Source organism: Ictalurus punctatus, chromosome 14 (assembly GCF_001660625.3).
Source record: "Ictalurus punctatus breed USDA103 chromosome 14, Coco_2.0, whole genome shotgun sequence".
In the NCBI taxonomy this organism is placed as follows: Eukaryota; Metazoa; Chordata; class Actinopteri; order Siluriformes; family Ictaluridae; genus Ictalurus; species Ictalurus punctatus.
In genome coordinates this window covers 13,791,872-13,817,160 of record NC_030429.2, presented here as the reverse complement: position 1 = coordinate 13,817,160, position 25,289 = coordinate 13,791,872, and positions in this window count along the sequence as shown.

Here is a 25,289-nt window from a genome sequence, read left to right as displayed (position 1 = left end):
CCCTTAGTGCGGGCAGAGTGAGGGCTAACCACAGCAGGCAGTGTGTTATCTCCATGAACACGCCCATTTCTGCTCGGCCAAACCGCCACCATATGCACTCACCCACTTGTGGATGGAACCTCGATTCCTCGGGCCTCAGCCCCTGCCTCAACAGGATGTCTGCCACCACATTCCAGTTGCCTGGAATGTACATTGCACTCACTGACAAAACTTCCTCTCTGCCAGAGAAGAATTGATTGAGCCTGCCTGAACAGGGGGCATGAACGTAATCCTCCTTTGTGGTTGATATATGAGACCACCACTGTACTGTCTAACACATGGTTACCTCTCAACTGAAAAGAAGAATTTCAGTGCTAGGAGTATGGCCCACACTAGATGAGGGCCGCTTCAGAGACCGCGAGGGAAGCGTAACCGTCTTGCGATAAGGGCTAGAGGGGACATCTCCAAGTTCTCAGAGCATGTAGGCATCACTGTAAGACACTGATTTCTCAGAGGGGGTTTGTCCTCAGATGAAAACCCTGACTTTCAGCCACCACTGAATGGTCTCACGTGAAACGGGCCCAACGGTATGACGTTATGATGGTAATACAGCTGCTGCTGCCATAAGCCCCAACAGTCTCATAGAGACTGGAGGGGATGTCCAGACCTAACATTATCTTGCTCACTGTTGATAGAATTGCCCTACATGTGTTTGGGATAGATCATCACATGCGAATCCCATATAAGCCCTAGAAAAGTCGCTCTTGACTGGAGAAGCCAGTCTGTTGGAAGCACATTTTGTTGAAAAGCAAATATCTTTTCATTTTTTAACTGACCAGAGAAAACTGAAAACTTGGGATGGCATTGACTAGGGAAGCCCTACAGTAAAACTGGGGGCTACCTGTCCTAACAATCTCTCGTATTTTGATATCTCCCTCTGCGGCCCCTCAGGACTGCCTTTTATGCACTGATTATCATTTTAAATTAGGCCTACTAGCCGGCTGCGACTGTGGCCGCCCAGTCCCCCTGGCTTTCTGGGGAAGGAGAAGCGGGCCACTACACTCACCTTCTGTGCGTCTTTCATAATTTAGTGGCCTGGTATACCTGCAAAGAAAGTCGCATAGGCTTTGCCAACCCAAGGCGAAGTGGTCTTACATGGCCTGGATGGCAAAGCTGGCCCCCCTGATTTTGCTGCCATCAATGGAGCAGAGAGGTGGCTCTCAAGTGCCTCCTCCACTTTCAGCATAGCAAAATAGCCGTACTGTTTATCGATGGCCGAATAACCCGACGTCACGTGACACTTCATGGTGCACTTCCAGGAAAATGCCAAAGAAGTGGACTTCATGGTGCACTTCTGCAGTGTGAGGGAACACTCTCCTCAATGGCTCCCCCTCTGGCTCCCTGGAGTCAAATTGGGTGGGTGTATTGACTCTCCTTACTGGAAGGAGAAATTCCAAAATCCGGAAGCGGAGAGTCAGATCTGGAAGAAAGAGCGAGAGACAGAGCAGTGCTTCTCTCCAATCCCCCCTCCAGATCCATACAGGCCACCCAGGATCTGAGACGGCTGGCTGCTGGCTGTGGCGCAAAATGCCAAGTCACCTAACCACGGTAGGCCTATAAATAGGCATGATTTTGCACACACTTCAGATACCACTCGTGCGAGAGGATGCTTCCCACAGCGTGAAGCTCACGCAACATTGAGTTCCCTTTGAAAGGGAACAGAGGCATGTTTTAGTAATGCACAAACCTGTCTTTGAACTTAAGTCATTTTTTTCAGCACCACTGTCTAACAAAGTATTGTAACCACAACATGTCACAATACGATTTGAGTGCAATATTAAATGAATAAATACAATGCTATTACTGGGTGATTAATTATGTCACTACTGTAAAAACCATATAAAATCATTTTTAAGGAGTTCTAAAGAGACAGGACCTCAATTCAGAGACAGTGCTTATATTTCCAAAATTACTATCCTAAATTAAAACGAGCAACTATAACTGTAGCTTGGATTCAGGCTTTACAGCAGAATATATTGAATTAACAGTTGACATTATTTTATTAACTCAACACCAAAAAATAATGAATTAAAAGCATTATAAAAGTACAACTACATCATTTGCATGCATTAGGGGTTTATGACCTTAATTTAGTATTTTGTGCACAATTACACTGTGTGCACAATTAACTGTCAATGCTAAAAAATAAAATAAAACATTTTTGTTTCCTGTCCTGTCACCTCTTGACACTTCCAACAGTATTCACACCCTGCCTATGTTTCATGCTTTAGGTAACTTCACTTCTAATTCAGTGTGAAAAAAACAGAGTGTGCTAGTCATGCTGGCAGATAATAAGGGTTAATTACAACTAGCACTATTAATGCAGCAATATATTGTCAATATACTAAACTCTTAATGGAACACATACACCTTCCCCCTTAGTTGATGTTTCTTGAAGGCTTTGAAAGCTTTGTGTAAGTCTTTTTGTGTGTGTGTGTGTGTGTGTGTGTGTGTGTGTGTGTGTGTGTGTGTGTGTCTGTGACTATATGCGTTGATACACACAGCAGTATTGTATAGACAATTCCATGCTATGAAAAGGCACGGATGTGGTTTGAGGTCAAGCATTTCAGTTCTCTTAGACAGAAAGAGATATCACCCGAACCCCCATACCCCCCAACTGTGTAGCGTATCCTTTTTTTTTGTCTCAGAGAACTGAAATGCTTGACCTCAGAATGTGCCTTCTCCTTGCATGGGATTTTTTTTACAATACTGCCGTGACACTCACATACATGGACCAAGACCTACACAAAGCCTTTTTTTTAAGGAAACCTAAAGCAGGAGGTTAGACTTTGACCAGTGGATTCTGTTATTTAAGAGACGGACACACAGGGCAACAGTAACAAAAATAAGCAAAGATCTTACAATTTAGGATTGTTCAAAATAGGTCACTCAGTATATACTCCTTGATTTTCAAGGACAGTTGCACACACACACACACACACACACACACACACACACACACACACACACACACACACACACACACACACACACATCTCTGAAGCTTGTCTGGGAAAAGTCTCTGCTAGCACCTATAATGTCTCTTGCTTTTTAAAAATATCTGTTTTGTCTAATAGGATAAAAGCAAACTGTACAAGAAATTTGGTCCTATAAGCTGTTACTCACCCATATACTAAGTAAGTCAGCAAAGATTCATAGTGTAAAGGCAATTGAGGCCACAGAGGCTGGGTGAAAAGGAACAGGACCAAAAAAGAGGAGAGAGCAAAATAGTGGAGAAGTAGTGACACAGAGGAGCATGCCACACAACTCCAATGCATTATTAATGCCTGACAAATGAGGACTATTTTCCAGTGGCACATTTCTCTTCACAAGCATTAAACCTGCACACTAAAAATGTGGGAAGACTTTTTTTCCTGTCTGACACACTCTAAAAGTGTTGAACACACACAAACACACACGTGCAATCTTTGTGGGGTATTTAAATGAACTTGTATTAATTAGGTTTATTGTAGCTAACTAACTAATGTTATGCCTAAGACAAAACGTTGAAGGGTTCTTAGATGGTGCTTGATCTAGCTTGCTGAAGAGGGTTCTACTTGAAAGCCTACATACATGTTATTTATTTATTTATTTGAGTGTGTGTGTGTGTGTGTGTGTGTGTGTGTGTGTGTGTGTGTGTGTATATATATATATATATATATATATATATATATATATATATAAGATTCAAATTTGGTCCAAAAGTCTGAGAGCACTAGTGAAAATTCAGTTTGGCTTCTGTTTATTCTCTTTCACTTTAACACAAAAGTTTTCTTTTAAACTAATATCAGCCACAAGCTGTGAAAAGTAGAATCTTAAAAATATTTACACAAATTTAATAATTTTTTTAGTATTTGTTTTTTTCCCCTTTATGATTTAATGACCGTATGTACTCAAGCTGACACATACAGTACATCACAAGTTTGTGTAAAACCTGATGAGCCATGTTAGGGCATATCAGTTGTTCTTAATTTCATTGTACATATGTATAGTGACAATAAAAGGCATTCATTCATTGTTGTGTCATTTCAACACATGCTTCAGTGGAAGGCATAAGACTCTGAACCTTTTGTACAAAGGAGTTAACATGGTCAATATCACAGATTTGCTAAAATTTAAATACTACATATTGAATATTGAATAGTCACAAATACTTTTTTTTTTGTTATAGAATTTTCAACATTTTAACAATGTCTGTTTATTTCCAGTTAAAACAAAATCCTGATCCGGATTGCTTGACCTTGTGCCTGTTTTTGACCATGTCATTGCTTCAAGGTTTTGGCTTGAATAAGTCTATTACAGCTCACCTAATTTAACTGTTTTTAAAAAAAATTTTTTTATGATGACTAGTCTATTTTATTGCAATCTGTTGAATGTACTGTTCAATACACAGAAGTAACTTGAGCATTGTATTGAATGATACAATATGCTGTATCATTACACCCTCTATAAACCTTCTATATTTTATGAACATGTTCCAAATAGAAGCACTTTAGAGAGCTATTCATTCTAATTTTATTTGTATAGTGCTTTTAACAGCAGACATTGTTACAAAGTAGCTTTACAGAAATGTGGATGTAAATTCAGATCACTAATACATGGACAGTGCCAAGTGCGAGGAACCAGCTAAAACCCTTTATTAAAAAAAGACTTTGTGAAAATGTTTTTCTCTGAGATTTTTATCAGGTGAACATTTGGTCCCCACACAGGACTAAATATATGCATACACACATGAAGCATGAGATAGAAAGGCAGCATTATGGGAAGGGAGTGGCAGGAGAACTGATTCAGAATCAGATCAAAGAACTGACAACAGAGTGCGTACACACACACACACACACACACACACACACACACACACACACACACAGATACACAGCTCCTTCAAGGTTGGATTTTTAAGGAAACTTAAACCACACTGATATACTGATACATACTGATATATAGACGAGGCAGGAGATTCCAGAATCTATCCTTCGGTGGCCTCCATAATTCAGCAGTGTTTGCTGAGGTCGCAGCTCAGCTTTGAGCTCCATCCATATGGATGAATTTTTAATGTGTCCACACCAAAGAATAATGAGAAGGGCTAACTATGGATGTGTGTGTGTCTTAAAATAAAAATAAAAACAATACTCCCACAGCAGTCTGGGCTTATTTGAGAGCAGACATTTTGAAGGTGTGTGTACTTCACTCATGGTCTGGTGTCAGAAATTTACAAGCACTGTGGAATGATGAGGGAGTGAGTCATAGAAATGAAACTGTAATTGGGGATGCGATTGCATGTCACCCCATAAATTCTCATCTAGATATTTCATCCTCAGCTGCTTGTGTTATTTTGCTTCAGTGTGTGCATGTGCCGTGAAATCAAGTCGCATTGTACCTGTGTGTACATGCGTGATAATGAGGATGCAATAGATCCTACTGTGTAACAGCCTTCGTGCTGGGACTTTGAATAACCTGCACTCTGCCTGAACCACCTGCTGTTCCTTGCACACACAGATGTTAAACCTCACACTGAATCGCCTCTCATACCTGCTGAAAATCTGGACTGAAAATGTAGCCAAAAGGAGGTTTCACACTTATAAAGACCACAGCTGACCAGTCCCAACCCTAGTTTACTCTTCTTATAGGTCAAGGTTCTGAAAAATGAAGGCACTAGAAGTGTTAAACTTTGTGCTGTTTTAGTATTAATATTGGGCTTCATTTATCAAACTGAATACAAATGATTTTATTCATAAATTGTTCACAGGAGAATTTACACAAGAAATGTGATGTTCATGAAAATCAGTTTCTAATTCCAATCAATTAGTTTGGGAAAAAAAATGCTTGTATCCTACTCAGTTTGTGTAATTTTAGTATGAGGAAACTTGGTAATGTGACTCTCGATTTATAAGCCTCAAAATTACATAACTGCCATGAGTTTACATGAGTCATGCAATTTTATATATAATATATATATATATATATATATATATATATATATATATATATATATATATATATATATATATATATATATATATGTGTGTGTGTGTGTGTGTGTGTGTGTGTGTGTGCTGTCAAAACCCATATAAAGAGTTCCAGTGACTATCGCATTTCAGCCTTCTGGCTCTCTGAAGCTCTCTGTGTGTGTGTAAGAGAAACCAATAGCCTTTTTTTTTTTCTATAAATCTTTGGTTTGGATTTGGAAATGGGTAGAAATATGCAGCCAGGTGTGGGGTGTCAAATTGGTCCACTGTGTTTTTAGATCACATCTGGAGCTTCAAAGTTTAAATATTTAAGGGAAACATCAATATGGACACTAAGCTGCTGAAATCTTGACTGATGTAATAGCTGGTAGAAACTGTTGCTAAGCACATAATGGAGGGTCAAAAACATTGTGCATTAATTATTTTTTTTAATACTTCTTCCTCTTTGGCTATCCTTGTAATGACAAGTTCACATGTAGAGAGGATGTTCAATACAGATCTTGTTCATTAAAACTACAGCGATGGTGGAAAAAAGCCCCAGTTGTACCAAGTCAAGCTGCAGTTGACTTTTGCCCATGGCACTGTAACATGCTAATAATCAGTGTCTGCTTAAAAGAATAATATTTTTTATGTATATTTAATATATGCTGTAGTTAAAATGTAGCTCCTAAATCATTTACAGTATGCCCAATAACATAAACCAGCAAACAGAAAGAATAATTAAATACAACAATTCTAAAATGTTAATACATATGTGACGCTCCACATTCCAACAATGTCCATCCATGTCCATAGAGCAGCAGGAGAGCCCATCAGGAAAGGGAAAAGAGGAGCAGAAAGGGAAGACAGAAAATCATTTCATCTTTGCTATCACTGAGAATCCCCTTCAGTCAGACTATGAAGTGCAACAGAGGCTCGAGGGCATGTGTTGTGTAGCTGGGGAAGAGCAGAGAAGATGCAAAAGAAATATTGTCTCTGTTTGGGAAAATAACAGCATGGCAAGGCCCACTGACAGAAAAACATGACACAAAAAGGAGAGAAAGAGAGAATAAAAAAAATCAGGAGATTGATGCAGAGAGAGAGAGAGAGAGAGAGCACGGTTGAAAGATTTGGTTTTGGTTATGCTTGGCTGTGCAATGCACCACTTATTCTGTGTGAAATACCCAGATACACAGCATATAAGGTCGGGATAACAAGGCGACCCAGTTGGGACATTTTTTTTATGCACTGGTGGGAGCAAATGTGTGCATGACAGATAGCGCTTACATCTTGATGGCTTTTTTGGCCAGTGGAGAGTATTGTGTCAAACATTGCTGAAGTCCAAAATGTGTTTGTTCTGCTGGCATATCTGGCCAAACAGTGCTGGGCCACTGCTGCACAAAGTGGGTCAGAGGAAGCTGAGAGTTTGTGTTGGTGTGCTGTCTGCTCGGACCCAAACGAGGTGTAGAATGCCAACAAATTAGCTTGAGAAATGGGAACTGGAGCCTTTTTCTTTACCCACTGCAACATTTGCTGGGGAAGAGGAGGTAGTCAGAGTGAAAGAGAGACAGAAATAGAGAGAGGAAGGCAAGAGAAAGAGTAGGAGTGAGACCTCCCAGCACCCAGCAGGATCTCTGAAGCTATCCATAATCTTGTTCTTTCATCCTCTCTCTGCGGTCACCATGTGCCATCTGCATGGCGTCCCAAAGCTTCTCTCTTCCAGTCAAACACACACACACACACAAACACACGCACACACACACACACACACACACACACACACACACACACACACACACACAGTGCACCAGTCTTAATGTTTACTACACTCCTTCTCATTGTCTTTCTCTCTGGTCCTCTTCACATTAAGAGGTTTTGAAACAACCATGAGAACCCAAGAGACTGTCAATCAAAGACAGTAATATAAAGCCATACATTTTTCTGTGACATCCAAACATATCCCTTTTTGCCTTGCTTTGTTTTCTTGAATCACAGGATGGTTTGAGGCTGTACACTGTTGAGAACTTTGATAGGGCCAGGGTGCAGTAAAATGTATGACTTTCAAAGTCAGCATCACATGTCATGCTTCACATTTCTGGAACCCCCTTAGCACAGACATAACTCTAAAATGGTATTTTCAACTTCAATTGTAACCTTATAATACGACCTTATAATAATTCACTATAAATTAGTCCATACAGGATTTAGCTTTGTGTGTGTGTGTGTGTGTGTGTGTTTGTGATTGTTGAGGACAATATGCTTGTTTTTACTGTGACTTTTTTACAAATTTGCGAAAAACTACTTGAATTTGCAAATTGGTGAAATTGCAATTCCACTAAATTGTTTTGCATGGTCTTTCACAGAGATGTTTGTTAGTCAATGAAACATCTTAGCTGTACTCACGTTCGATGCATATGAATCAAAGAGGGGGTTGGCAGAGTGCATGATGTGATGACATCAAATGATGCATCTTGGCCCAAATCTGCGGAAAATCTTCCGTAATTTTTAAAAATTGCAAACTCCTCTGAATATTGCAGAGTTTGCTTGATTTTGCTTTAATTTCTGTGATCACAAAATCCTGGATGGACTGATGAATATGATATTTCACCCAACTTCTAGCTATCCAAGGCCTGAATTGTAACTAATAAGAACAGAGAACTTAATATGACTAGAAAATAAACAGGTGATGCAGGATATACAGTACAGTGCAAAAGTATTCACCCCTCTTGAACCTTTCCACATTTTGTATTGTCACAGCCAGGAACTGAAATGGACTTAATATTATATGGCATGAAGCTCCAAAATGATTGCATTAGTAAGAGAAGGAACCAATAAAACAAGAGTAACTGAACATGCTGCTACCATGGCCATGCTTCATTGTGTAGATAGTGTTCTTAGGCTGATCATCAGTATTGGGTTTCTGCCAAATGTAGTGCCTTATGCCAAACCAGGCAAAATTTCATATTTGTTTCGATCAAACCAAATGAGCTTTTCCCACATATTGGTCAGGATCACCATCATATTCCCTCAATGCTTTTTGACAAACTCCAAGCACGCTGGCCACTTTTCTATAAAGTCCAGCTTTGTGGAGTGTGAGGTTTCTTCCATTTAAGCTGTGTATCTTTCCAGCTCTTTCAGAGTTTTCCTAGGCTTATTGACTGCCTCTCTAACTAACTGCCCCCTTACCTGGTCAATGAAGTTTTCTGGATTTCCTCCTTAATTTACTTAATGGTGCACTTTTTTTTTTTATAACCAAACCAGCTACGTTCCCAAAAACAGAGATGGACAGTAACTAAATACATTTACTTGAGTACTGTACTTAAGTATACTTTTTTGAGTATCTTTACTTTACTTGAATATTATTTTTTTCTGGAAACTTGTGACTTTGACTTCACTACATTTGAAAGACAAATATCATACTTTTCACTGCACTATATTTCTATCAAGGTCTAGAAATCTAGGAAGGTCTAGATCTAGAAAGTCACTACTATGTAGCAGCTTTGACAATCAGTGGATGATTTTTATTTTTTCTCTAAAAGAACGATTGGTTTTTTGCAGGTGACAGACAGCCTATCAATAAACACTCTCATAGTGTCATGTGTAGTGAAGTTCAATGATTTCCCAGCATTTTTTGAACACTGATCAGTTGGCAAAATGGAAGACGGCACTTCCTCAGCGCACCCATGGCCATACTTAGAAAATATGTTTGTCACGATTTCCCCTTGAAGCAGCATGCTCTAAGCGCGAATGCGCGAGCATCTGCTTTTCCGTTGTTGACTGTAATGACATCTGGACACGTGTGTTTTGTTTATGTTTCTGTCATGTCTCCTCCCTGTTCTGTCATTGGCTGGGATTTCACGTGGGTCTGAATTGCTCTCAGCTGCTAGCGGTTTAGACGCTGATCATGTCCGCATATATACCGCGCGCCTCCCAGCACACAACGCGGAAGGGTAATACTTTAGAGTTAGTTTAGTTCGTATCGTAGTCATAGTCACGGTCCATGTTTAGAGTTAGTTCGCGCTGGATTATCCGCTTCCAGTCCCTCGTCATAGTTCGCTTCTTGTTTTGTTTATCAACCCTGTTTTCCGTGACCACGACCTAGATTCCTGCCTTGCCCCGTGTATGCCTGTTTGCCAATCGCCTGACCTCTTGCATGTCTATGGATTACGTTTTGGATTAGTCTGCCTGTCTCTCTTTCAAATAAACAACTGTTCATCCTGCACTTGCATCCGTCCTATCTCTGCTCCGTCACAATTCGTGACAATGTTCCAGTTTTCTGAAAACGTTAAAGGTTAATTTTGTTTTAAATGTTTGCTTTGTTTGCCTAAAACGATCCATATTACACCTTCAAAAATCACTGTCCAAACTGCGGAAGCATATTGAGGTATTTAAACTTTTAATTTCTTGTGAAAGCTCGAAATTATCTGTGCTTTAGGGCAAAAGCTTAAGTATGAGGTATGGTTAGTCAAATATTTTTTTATGGATTTTACCACCAAGTTGGCATAGCCTTGTGGATTCACCGCTAACGCATAGGCAAGGTTCGACAATGACGTTACTTCATGCAAAAGCATGATTTCAAATGTAAATGAGCTTCGTAGGAGAATCATGATCTTTATTTGAAACAAAAACATTGTAATTCTCAGTTTATCTAGAATAGTGCAACTCTAGTTGCGTGTTATTTGCAGCTACATATAAGTCTTATAGATTATTGATGACCTGTAATGTCTATATATTTGCATGTGCTTTTTAATGCCAGTCTGAGTTGATTTGGGGCCTTTTTAACTGAGTCTTTTATAGAGGAAGCATGGAATTGAAGAAATATAGTAAACTAAATAGCAATAGAAAAAATATACTAACCTAACTACAGCTGCCTGCAATGCTATACTCCGCTTCATAGTTCAGAGATTCCAGCCCTTCTCCCTTGTTTAACAGATATCATTCCAAAGATTAGTCCTGGACTCACAGCAAAAGTACGTGGTCGTGTCTCGAACTACTGGGTGGTGCACGATTGATTCAACCACAATAACAATGAAGGAGCAGGTGAAATAAGTAGTGAAGAAGGCTGCATACATTGCCACAACAACCGATTGTTGGACTACAAGAAGAAGGAGTTTTATTGGCATTACAGTGCATTGTCTGGATCCTTGCAGTTTGGAAAGGCATTCTGTTGCTCTTGTATTCAAGCAGTTAAAGGGCTCACATACGTTAGATGTCTTGGTATGTGCACACATGACATACACACAGAGTATGAAATTAGTGAGAAAATAGTCAGAACAACAACAAACAACGGTTCCAATTTCATTAAAGCTTTTCATGTGTTTGGGCCAGATGAAAACAACAATGTTACAGCTGAAAAGATAACTGGGGAAGGAATGACTCAAGAAGATAATGATAGTCCTGATGATGAAATGGAAGTGGAATTCATCGATGTTGAAGCCATTATGGCTGAAGATGATGGCCTTCAGTACCAATTGCCAAAGCATCATCGGTGAGCTTGCCATTTGCTTAATTTGTTTTCCATGGTGGATGCCAATAATGCAAATAGGGCAGAGGCCTAAAAGAAGCTGTCAAGGTCAGCCTTCTCTAAGTGTCAGGCTCTCTAGAATAAGACTGCAAGATCCACTACTGCTACAGAAGTTGTTGAAGTGCACTGTAAGTTTCAGCTGGTACAGCCTAATGCAACAAAATGTAACTCCTTTTATTTGGCTGTGGTGCATATCAGAAGTGCACGGCGGCTTAGTGGTTACCATGTTCTCCTCACACCTCCAGGGTTGGGGGTTCGATTCCCACCGTGGCCCTGTGTGTGTGGAGTTTGCATGTTCTCCCATGCTGCGGGGGTTTCCTCTGGGTACTCCGGTTTCCTCCCTCAGTCCAAAGACATGCATGGTAGGCAGATTGGCATTTCCAAAGTGTCCGTAGTGTATGAATGGGTGCATGAGTGGGTGTATGAATGGGTGTATGAGTTACTGCGCCCGGGGGGCCATCTTCAGTCGTCTTGACTCAGTCTTGCCACTGGATCATGGTGGTCACCGGGCGCCTGATGCTGCACAAGTCTTCCTCACTATAATCCAATTCACGTGCAAGTCAAGTCCCAGTTTGTGTTCTCCATACTGGAGGCGGAAATGGAAACTTCGGTCTTTGTTGAAATCGACGGACGAACTGCACGGTACAGAGAATCCTTAAAAATTAATTAGAGGGGTGGTGAGAACTACCTGTGCTGCACTCAAAGTTCCTATGTAAGTAGTGTTTGTCTGTAATGTTCCTTTTTTTGTTTCATTACCTACAACCTTTCTGCATCAGAAAGCAAAATAAAAGCCAATTCTTGTGTATTCCTAAATGACCACGTTGTGAGAATATATATGCTTGAATGCATAGTGGTTCTGTTTAAATTTTGAGGAAAAAGTGTATGATTGGATTTCTTTTGCTTGCACAATATATATATATATATATATATATATATATATATATATATATATATATAAATATATATATATATATATATAAATATATATATATATATATATATATATATATATTAGGCCTATATATTGCTAGTTTGTTGTTCAATGATAATGTAGAAATTAGGGATGCACCGAATGTTTGAATGAAATTATTCGGCCGAAAATTTTGGTGTTTGGCCGAATAAGTGAAAATCTACAAGCTACATCTTCTCAGAGGATCTTCTGGATTATCAAAATGAATATTAAAGTCACCAACAATTTATGCTTTGTCTAGAGAAACAACCAAGTTTGAGATGAAATCTACAAATTCAATAAGGAATTCAGAATATAGCCCTGGGGTTCTGTAAATAATAACTAGCAGAATCGTCTAGATTCTAGACGATTTTTTGTGGCTATGCTAGTATAAAGAACTTCAGAAGAGTTGAATTTATGACTAGGTATTTGTTTGACCCCTAGATTATCATTATAAATCAGTGCGGCACCTCCTCCTCCGCCAGTTAGATGGGGCTGATATACATAACTGTACCCAGGAGGACTGGCTTCATTTAGTGCTATGTACTCATTTGGTTTAATCGATATTTCTGTCAAACACTAAAACATTATATTAAACTCCTGTTCAGTAATGGTTTCATTAACAATAATTGCTTTAGACGTAAGAGATCTAATGTTTAACAGTCCTAGCTTCAGATCAAGGGTGCTGACTGTGCATTCAGTATGATCTAATTTCATGTTAATTAGGTTACTAATACAAACTTTCTGAAAATTTCTACATTTTTGTGTATCTTGGGGAACAATCACAGTGTCGATATTGTGTAACCTAGGTGACGACTCAGTGTAGCTAGCAGATGGTCAGTTTAGCATGCTTGTCTGCTCCCTGGCCTTGGCTATGGATTGTCAACAATTAACTAGGCCTCTTCTGAGACTATGTGCTATGCTGCAAGAAATGACAGCAGCACCTTCCTGAGTGGGATGGATATCGTCCCGCCAATTATCTTTAAAGCCCACATTGTTTTCGGGGCACCACCTGGACATCCAGCAGTTCAGTGACCATAACCTGCTGTGAGCTACATTGTCATGCTGCATTAGGATGGGGCCAGAGTATACTACTGCATCGAACATTGCCTTTGCTAATTTACACACCTCTACAACTTTACTCTTAGTAACCTATGACTATCAAAGGTGTATATCATTAGCTCCTACATGAATTTATGAATAGCTCCTACATGAATTTCAACTGTCTTTGAAAAAGTATGCTTGCCTAAGACCCTTAGATTACCTGCTATTTTCAGCACCCTGGCTTCTGGTATACGCCTAACTAAAGCTGCTGGAGCCCCTAAAGGCCAAGCGAATTTCATGTGCTTTAAGATGGAATCTCCTATAACCAGAGCTCTTTCAGGTTTCTCAGCGGGTGCTTCACTGAGGAGAGCAATCCTGTTGGACACGTGAAGCTGAGAGGAGTGGTACTCCTATGGGAAGCCTTAGCGTTAGCTTTGGCTTTGTGATTGTGCCACAGAGTTGTCACCCATTCGCCCCGCTGTGAGGGCTCTAATGCCAGAGTTGGGGGATTGCTCCAGACTTTCCACTACAGAAACTACACTACTCTCACTCTCACTAACCCTGGAGAAGTCTGAATGCGCAACTCTAATGCAACAATCTTCTCCATCAGAGAGCTAACAAATAAACACTTAGCACAAATAAAGCTATTACTAATGACAGAGAAAGAAAGACTAAACATCTGCACTCAACACACTGAGCAAGCTGAACGTGTGCCATATTGAGTGTTTAACATACTTTAGTGGAAGATTAGTTAATATAATGTTTTAGATCGATCCGACATGGATGGACTGTGCTTGTTGTATTATTAAGGAAAAAGAAAGGAACAGTATAATTTAATCGCCGAAACAAGCTCCCAGCAAACGACTAGAAAAAACAATACAGCTACTGCTGAAAGAAACATTATAAAAGAAACATTATAAAAGAAACATTACAGTATCTGAACAGCATGCCTATTGTTTGTATACTGATCAGACATTTGCAATCAAGAGGCTGTTTGCAATTCCACATATTCTTGTATAGGCTGTGTTAAGCAAGTGCAGTCTATTATTAAACCTTGAGTAATATGGATTCTAACTCTGTACAAATTGTACATTTCTCTCATGCAGCTCACCAGCTAGATGTCCATTTGACCGGAAGCTTCAGACGGCTTCATCAATGGAGGTTTGATAATAGTGGATATAAAAGGCTAGAAATTTCAGTTGTTATCCTTACACTGTGCCCCACAAATTTCCATTTCAGATGTTCCCTGATTTGGAGCTTTGTGAATAAGTAAGGGGCTCACTTTCATCAAAGAGAGATCAGAGCAGTGGCAGAGGAAATGGCGCGGTTGAGGTAATGACAGTTTTACCCTGCCTTTTGTGCGTATGGCGTATGTAATTTACCAGAACTCCATATGTGACAAGTTAATATTTTATAGCAATGTGAATAAATTGGAAGTGGCAATGTGAGAGACCAAGTGAGAAAGAAAGATTGAGAAAGCTAGAGAAATAGGGAGATCTTTTTACCTTTTTACCCCTCGATTTCATTTCAGAACCCTTTTTTCTTCAACAAATCAGTCAACAACATGACCTGCTAATGCTGGATGAAAAAGCTGTGACTTGTGTCAACTTGTGAAAAGATTGTCTTCACAAAGTGAAAATCTGTTCCTTTTCTTCTTTTCAGTCTTCTTCCTTCCATAAAACTCTATAGAACCTATTTCTGTGATCATAAAGCAAGAGCAAGACTTGGGCAATCAGCCTACCAACTAATTTTAAACATTATGCCAGTAATTAACATATTTAAACAATATGTTTAAAACAAAACTGTCACAAAGAGTTTATGGTTGTTGGTGTGTAGCATATATTCTATACACACTATATGGGTTAATGAATCAACATTTTTTCTTTCACTTTATTTAAATGGTCCAGGTTCGATGGTTGATGTTTACATGAAAATCTATATATCTATATGTACCAAGGGTTAGTGCACTTTATGCTTGTTGATTTTTAGTAGATAATCAATAGACTTCTAATAGAAATTATATACTATATTGTATAAATATTTGACTGCTTTATTACAGTCTATAGATACATTTAAGAGTATCAAAAATTGATAAAGCATTACCATAAACTGCAGAAACTGACCATCAAAATTCCAACTATTTACCCTTCTGAAGTTCAATAAGGCTTGACTTACATGGTATCTCATCAGTTAAGGTTCCTTGCAATGCATCTGTATGTTTATTAACTGCATCAAAACACAATTTTTTATACAGGAAATTCTTGACCCTCCGAAGAAAACACTGAGAATGACAATGGCCTAGCTGACTTTCTGATCCTGATGGTAGTGTTGAGGGAGGTGTTCCTGTTTGGATTTCTACTTATCTAGCTGATTAACTTGTACACCTCCTATTCTGGGAGCCTCAGGACTCAGCACACTGTGTTTTGTTAGCTGAGCTCATACAGAGAGAATCAAAGCAAATACATAATCTCTTCAACTCAATAGGTGGTTCTGGGTTGGCCATATTGATCTCACAGCTGTTGCTCTCATAACTAGTGCTAATCCTTTCCACAGTCTTCACACATGGTGATTTTCACACTGTGTTTCTAGTGCCTTGTTGTAGCCTTTATACACTGCGTCTGATGCTGATATGTAGTGTATAACTTCTCATAGAATTCAATGTCTTCCAAATTAAATAATAGAACATAAACTAGGAATTGCCGGTGATCCAAAGCTAAACATGTTTGGAAAGAATACATGCCAAATTGGCACTCATTTTGAATTTGGCACAGCATGGTGTCTCATGGCATAGATAAAATAATCATGGAGTCAAAATGAAAAGACAATAAAATAAATCCAATACTGCTTTTTCTACTTGCTCATTCAAAGTACTATACAAATAAACATATATTTATGAATTATTTTTAGCATGTGTTTGTAATGTATATGGAGACTTTGTTTTTCACCCACCAGCTGCATCAGCTGATAGAATGCACACTGTTATAGAAACCAAGCAAAAACAATTACTGTTATTACTCTTATTGTACAGTTTATCTCCTTTCCTTACACTAACTGATTCCAAGTTGTTACAGCCGCAGTTTAACAGGGGAGTGACTAACTCTGATTGCTTTAGGAAACACATCAATTCCTCCTGTGAACTTACAGGGTTCATTTTATAGTGATTCTTGGACATGTTAATTTCTATTCCACTGTTCTAATAATCATCATCACTTTATACTGCCATCCTTTCCTTATGATATATGGAAGAGTTGCTTGATGCATAGCTACAAGGCGCAAAATTCTGATCATATTTTCATAACAGTATTACCACATTTATCTTAAAGTACGAGTTCAAATCCAGATGGCCAATGAAGATTATTCCCGATCTTTCTGCACTGTACTCTTTTCACTAGGATGGTTCCATCATTCTCTTTAATAGCACATTCCTAGTTTTTCAGAAGATAAAAGAGCAGCGAGAGCAAATGGGAGCCAAAAAAGGAGAAAGCACTGAGGAGCTTATCAGGAAGCAATAATTCAAATCCCTGTGAGTGCTAGTGTGGGGATTGTGCTCACTTTCCACCACCTCTATTATCTCATTAATGTCTAATAATACATATGTCTCACTCCACTCCAGCAAGCACCTATGCTTAAGAAACCTATGCTAGATCAATTTTCCTTCTATCACATCAAATGTAAATGTACAATAAAGCTACATTTCTTTTGCCATTATTTTTCCTTCCTCCATGTGTGTTTAAGATTAGTTAAAAAAAAAAAATGGCTACTAGGTATTAATTAAGGATTGTATGAAGAGTGTAACACAGGCTCAGACATGACTGCTGACATTACTATAAGTGTCAGAAGACAAACTTTCACAAGTGAACTCGAGAAGTGGCAGAGTGTTAACAGAAATCATATTTTCACACTTCTCTGTATTTAGTAATGCAGATTGGTGAACTTTGCAAATGGTATGGACGAAACATTCGTAGTCATCATAAAAAGTGCAACATGAAGCCAGAGTTATAGCTTTTAGCAGCCAAGCTCTCACACACACTGGAGTGTAGAAGATCAAGGGGGCAATCTGGCTGACCATTTTTTCCCACAGAAGGATGCAGTCCAAGCATCACCAGTGGGGTTATGGATCTATTCACAGAGCCAAAAGCAGTGTCCGTAACATAATCAAAGGTTAAGAAGTACACGCATAAACACATTTCTCCCTGAACTTGCAAAACAGCGTCAACACCTCCTGCTGCACTGTTAACACCAACATATAGCAATATAAGCTGTCTACTGGAAACAATAATTTATGGAATATAAAAATAATTTAAGAAATACACATAGGTTAAATGCTGAAGTATATTTTATACTTATTTATTAAAACAATTTCCAGTTTCTCAGATTCCTTAGAGTTAATGCTGCATCTGTTCATTCTGCATCATTTGCTTTGTGAAAACAATTTTAAGCCTGTCTGGCACAAGTCATTCAGAAACCCTAAGATATAAAATGAATAAGAATTAACAACCAACCCTTTGTTCGTCTATCCATTCATCCATCCATCCATTTTCTGTACCACTTATCCTTCAGGGTCGCAGGGAACCTAGAGCCTATCCCAGGAAGCATCGGGCACTGGGCGGGGTAAACCCTAGACTGGGTGCCAATCCATCACAGGTCACAATCACATACACACACACACACATTCATACACTACGGACACTTTGGATAATCAGCCTACCATGCATGTCTTTGGACTGGGGGAGGAAACCGGAGTGCCCGAAGGAAACCCCCACAGCATGGGGAGCTGTCAGCACCCCTCTTTGTTCACTGAACATATATTACTTCACTACTACTGAATGATGGTTTGTAGCACTCACACTGCAGAATCCGTCCTTTGGTCCAACACCCTTAATGCTGTGTGTGAAATAATTTACATTTTGTCAGACATGTTTGTTTCTAAATATAATTGGAGTTAAATATGAATGAAGGTGAATTAGTGGAGTCATTAAAATATACAAATAACACTCTAGTCTCAATGTGCGATGTGTGGTGAGTTAGTGGAGGATGCAAACTTGCAAACTCGGCATGTTTTATATAGGACAAGCCAAAAATCATCATTGTTGCCTAAGTAGTGGGTCAACACCCAAGTAGGAAGCAACAAACTAGTATAACCAATTTTCATAAACCAAAGAACAAGTGAGAGCCAGAAGAAAGAAACTTTAAACTTAGGCAGTTAGAAAATCATGGCTTAAAATTAACAAATGACAGACAGAAACAGCAGGCTCAAAATGGAGAAACTAATTAAGGGCTAACAGGGAGATGAACACAAATGGATAACAGCAATGTTAGTGTAGGAGTGGATACAGAACCAATATAAGCAGGAAAGATAAGAAGGAAAATGAAAAGCAAACACTAGCAATGGTCATAGCATTGAGGGGGAATTTGTGATAAAAAAAAAATGTACAATTGGAAGTTGAGGCAGGTCAAATGTTAGCACTTAACCAATATTAAAAGACAGCTCATGAGAAATTATATATTGGAGGAGTGTCAGAGCATTATTGTGACCTGAAGTGGGAGGAAGAAGAGTGATGCACATTTCTCTCTCTGCTCATTGAGGGATCTTATCTGATGTACTCTTTCTGTCTCTGTCAGCTGATCAATTAAGATTACATTATATGTAGTATAGAGCTCTGGAGCACAGTGCACATGGTCAAAGCTGTGTTCATACCTCATCCTTTAGGGAGGCAGAGAGAGGGAGTGAGGTATAGAAAGATGAGAATAAAGTGAATGCTGTTTTGAGCTCTTCTTTTTAAGGAGCTGAAAAATGTCTCAGCATGGAAAATTATTGAACTGTTGGAGTCCTTGTAGTATGGCCAAAAGTATTTGAATACCTGACCCTCACACCCATGAGTGGGTCTTCTCCAAACTGTTGCTACAAGGTTGAAAGGACACAATTGTCTGTAGTATGAAGATTTACTTTCACTGGAACTAAGGAGACCATATGTGTTCCAGTATGTCAGTGCTCCTGTGCACAAAGCAAGCTCCATGAAGACATGGTTTGCCAAGGTTTGTTGTAGAAGAACTCAAGTGACCGGCACAGAGCTCGACTTCAACCTCACTGAACACTGTTGGGATGAATTAGAATGACAGCTGTGCACCAGGTTGTCTCCTCAACATCAATGCCTGACCTCTTGAACTCTTGTGGCTGAATGAGCACAAATGCCCAGTGCCACACTCCAAAATCTAGTGGAAAGCCTTCTCAGAAGAGTGGCGGCTGTTATTGCAGCAAAGGGGGAACAACTCAATATTAATGGAATGGGATGTTCAATACTCCGGTATTTACATATTTGGCCAGATAATGTATCTCCATTTTATGATAATAAGGTCAAGAGATGATATCTGAGTGAAGTTCAAAGCACAAAACAGGTCTCAGTTGTTCCCAGTTGGGGTTTTATGCGTCATTATTAATAAAGTAACAAAATAAACACACTGCTATAATGTGTGTGTAAAAAAATGTATGTGTGGCACAATCTTCTCATAATGGGGAGCAGCGAGTGGGCTGGAGCAGGCTCAAAGCAGGACCCAGGGGGAGTGGCACTGCAGAAGGTACTGCCGAGGGGGCAGCATGGCCAGGGAGTGTTTTTGTGGGCACTGTCGACGTCTGCATCAGCTTCTAAAGAGCACAAAGACATGAGTCAGTATTACCATTACCGGAGAAATTACTCAACTCTCTGTGCTGACATGGCCCTTTTATACTCTCCCGTCATCTGCAGGAGGGTGAGGAGCCACCACTCCACTCATTGGCTGACAACCGTATGTGCTTCTGCCACCCCGCATTGCAACTATGTGCTTCCAAGCTGTCCACAACAAGCGGGGTGCTGAAGTGAGCTGTCTATTCAGCACTTGGGTGGCAGCATGTGAGGATTTATGTGCATGTAGGCTGCATGCTCACTAACACAGTACCCCCCACCTCCAAGTCTACCGCAAGTGGATGTTGGGCCCATAAGTCATGTCTTCGTGAGAGGCCATCGGCGTTTCCATGGTGGACCACTGCTCGGTGCTGCAACTGGAAATAGAAGTCTTGTAATGAAAGAAACAACCTGGTTACCCTGGTGTTGGTGTCCTTTGCTTTGGCAATCCACTGCAAAGGAGCATGTTCAATCACAAGGGTGAAGTGACATCCTGCCAGGTAATACCGTAGCACCTATATGGCCTATTTTATCACCAGGACTTCTCTCTCCATGGCTGCATATTTCATCTCATGGGGGTTAGCTTTCTGCTCACGTATAGGACTGGGTGCTCTTAACCATTTAAGGTCTGAAACAGGATGGCTCTTAGCCCTGTCTCTGAAGCATCGGTGTGGACCATGAAGGGCTGGTCGAAGTCAAGATTCCACAGGATTGTGCCTGGGACAGCCCCAGTTGGCACTTCAACTTGGGTTGGCCATCAGCCCAGCTTTTCGGAGGCTCCCCAGGACCTCCTGTAGATGGTAGAGGTGTTCCGACCAGGTGGAGGAGTGGATGATGACATCGTCTAGGTAGGCGGCCGATTCGTTCCTTCATTTCCTGGATGTACTCCACCAGAGAGTGAAATGGAGAGGACTATTCATCCCAGGCTTCCTGGGCCACGTTCAGCAGTACTTGAGGGTGCTGTCCAACGAGGAGCTCGAAGGGGCTGAAGCCCGTGTATGCTTGGGGAGTCTCTTGGACGGCGAAGAGCATGTAGGGAAGGAGAAGGTCCCAGTTCCTACTGTCTTTGTATACCACCCATCACAGCATCCCTTTGAGCATTTGGTTGAACCTCTCCACAAGGCCGTTGGTCTGGGGGTGGTAGATGGATGGTGGATGTCCTCAGATGCTTTACCTGCAACAGCCAGCACAGATCAACCATTAGCTTTGACATAAAAGGTGTACCTTGGTCTGTTAGGCTGTCCTTGGGGATCCCCATGCGGCTGAAGAGAAGCATGACTTCTTTCACAAGGTTGCGGTTGCTTTCCACAGGGGTACCACCTCGGGGTACTTGGTGGCATAGTCCATGATGACCAAGACATACTTGTGACCCCAGTTGGACTTCGGGAGCAACCCTACGAGGTCCATGTCGATCCCCTCAAATGGGACGCCAATAATGGGGAGAGAAATGAGGGGGGCGGGTACTGGCTTCCATGGTCCCATCCACTGACACTGGGGGCACCTTCTGCAGAATGCGCGCAACTCTGTGTACATGCTGGGCCAAGATAACCTGGCCCTCATTTCTCCAGGGTGTTCTGGGCCCCCTGGTGACTTTTATACTCTCCCATCATCTGCAGGAGGATGAGCCACCAGTCATTGGCCGCCAGCCGTATGTGCTTCTGCCCCCCCACCTTGCAGCCATGTGCTTCCACGGTGTCTACAAGGAGTATGTCGGTTTATGTGCATGTGGGCTGCATGCTCGCCATCACAGTGACTTGTGGGATGAGGAGTTTACTGAAGAAAGAATGGTTTAGTTTTTGGAAATTACCTCTAGGCTTTGTCACAAGATGCCTGCTTTGTTTCACACCAAGACTGTATATTCATCAGCAGTAGAAGGAAATAGAGCACCACTGTTCAAGTACCAGTGGAAGCAAGGACAAGCACACCACATTACATGTGAAGAGCAATTCAAATCAGCAATGCATATCAGTGCATGCATGTAGTCCCTCCTTCCAGCCTACTTGGCTTTTGCTATTACTGTCTATATAACATAAAAATATATAAAATACGTTTGCTAAGATATGTAGGTATGGTGCATATGAAGAGGAAACTAGATTTGTTGGGGACAGGGAGGTCGGTGTAGTCATTTTCATCTCTTGAATCACAGGAGGCAATATGATTCACAAAGGAAATAGTGTATAATCATACCCATGAGATCATAATTCCCAGACTCGCTGTCAAAGTCTGTGCTCTTTCATCCTTCTTGAGTAGCAGCAGGGCTTTGCCATTTCCTTCTCTGCCACAGCACACTTCATTCTTGCACATTTGCATTGAATATGCACCAGTGTTCTGTGTGACAAGGGAGTACTTACAAACTATTACACGCTGATGTGCCTGCCATGCAACTGGAAGAAGGTCCCATCTGGCAGTAACAGAGTTGGTGTGTGTGTGTGTGTGTGTGTGTGTGTGTGTGTGTGTGTGTGTGTGTGTGTGTGTATGTGTGAGTGGGCGTGTAGGAGAGAGACCATTCTTATCAGCATTCCAGCCACTGTCATGCTGCAATATACTTAAATATCCCTGAAGACCTGGTTGGGAGTGAAGCTGGTCACCGTCTTAAGCTGGCTAACATGTTACGACAGATGCCAATGGCCATCATATCAGCATGGTTTATATGCATGGCTCTGCTGTTAACTAACATGTCATTTCTTTGGCCTTTCATGCTGCTGTCCACTGGGACAAACAACAAGTTATCTATATAGTGTGGGCAGGTTAAAAGGGATGCCTTCTGTAAGGAAACACAAGCAACAGACTTCATTCATAGCAATGACTACTGAAACTAAAAATTAAAATAGGGAGTGAATGTGCATTGTTGTTAAATATCCAGTAGGAAAGTGGTATTTTTCAGGAACAATAGCTTCAAAATTATAAATTTCTTTCCAATACGTTTATACACAGCATAAAGGATAACATATTTTAAATTGAAAATGTGCACTTTCTAAAGAGTAATAAAATAATCGTTGAAAGTACTAACAGTGTCTTGGACAGTAATCCCTGTAGTCAACTATTATTTTACCATTGGAATAAATATATGTACTATATGTACCCAGGCACAATATCTGGAGCTAGTGATAATATATTTTATTGAAGATCTTTTACCACACAGAAGAACATTCTCTCCAAACCAAAAATCATTTGACTAATTTTTACACTTCTTTTTATTGGTCTTGGTAAGATTTATTTAAATGAATATATTTGAATTGTATGTACTGAATTTGTGATTCTTTAGTATTTCACAACATTTGATTTCAACCTTTCAAGCAAAACTGCATGCTTCTATAAAAAAAATGCAGTCATTTAACATTTGAATATCTTCTTTGGTCCATATTTCTATAACCATGGTTCTCAATGTGGGGTCCATGATGCATAGTCAAAGGAACTGTGAATTTTATGTTATATTTATTTTTGAGTTCTTATCATTATTAGCCTATCTGACTGGTCACTTGCTCTGAACATGTTTAATCCAACAATCAATAACATGAAAAGTTTTCTTGAATCTAGTAACATTTGTGCAATAGCTAAGAAAAATATTACCACACATGTTTAAATATTATGCTTAATATTTGAATAATATATATCTGGGTCTGTGGAATTTATTTTACTGTTAAAGGGCTGCAAAAAATGTTTTGAGAACTGATATAGAAAGCATTATGTGCCTTCTGCAGATTCCAGTATTCCATGCCCAGCTATGGGAGCAAATAGCTTTCAAATATTATGTAGTCTGCACAAAAGTTCACTTCAGTTGAACTCCAGACCATCATTTTCAGATGGATATTTACTGTAATTTAAAAATAGCTATTACATTCCACCAAATGTATCAAACAGTACCAAACATGTATCTGTATTTGGATTTATATCCAAAGTGGGAGTGGCCTAGACCAGATTTTTTTAAAATTAAACATTAATGCTAATGTTATGTCCATGAAAACACTGGAAAATACTGGAAAAAAACTGAAAAAGTATGCCATAAATATATGTTGTAAATGCATCACAAGATGGTATTTGTCTGTCCCACAAGATTCATACCTGAGCACTTGAGCATGCCTGCATGAAAGGTCCCGCTTGTATGCCCCCCCCTTTTCATTACATTTTATGGGAACCCATTTCTAATGCGTACCTCTAGTCTCAGCTAGATGCTTACATCTCTACTGTTGGACCGAGAGTAGTGAAATCACCATATCCTGAGTTACACCATACCCCGGGTTACACAATTGACACCTTTTATGATTTCTTCCAGATCTGCTAATATCCATCATAAATACATAATACATGCTGTTTTATATATTATAAAGATCTCTTAACTTCAATATTTCTTTTCACTTTAATCTGGAATGGGGAATTATCATGAAGTGACATTGATGAAGCCTGAAATCTCTCTTGCTACTTTGCATTTCACAGGGTTGTTTGATGTTTCTATGTTTCCCTTATTTTTCTTCTCTTCCCTTTTTTGGCCAATATATATGTATATCAGTGTATGTGTGTGTGTGTGTGTGTGTGTGTGTGTGTGTGTGTGTGTGTGTGTGAGTGTGAGAGAGAGAGAGAGAGAGAGAGAGAGAGAGAGAGATATTTTAGAACAGTCTGCATGAGACAGATAGTAGTGAGAATTAACATCCATTTCATGGCCTGGCTGCTGAGACTGGATGGGCTAGAGAACAGCGTGTCAGTCTGCCAGTAAGGAGTGAAGATGCCACTGGCCCCAGAGACATATTGTAATTGTGCTGCTCTGAAGTGCAGGTGGGTGTGCAAATTACCAAATGTGGCGTGTAAACCAATCCGCCATGGTGCTGCCGTTTCCAATTTCGCCACAAGTGGCTGCAGTAGTTTGAGTGCAGGTAGTGATTTTGGAGAGAGGTGGTTGTTTGACAAGTCACATGATAATTCTCCCAAAACATTGCAGCAATTGTGCCTCAGTAGTTAGGATAACTTGAAAAATTCAGTTACGTCTAACAGAAAAAAATGCTTTCATGTGGAGTCTAAGAGAATACAAATACATTATTAGGACTGATCAGATAGTATAAACAGATTAAAATATAAACAGATAAAAATATAGATATGAACAAGTAGTTGATTATTCCATAATGTTGTGCTGG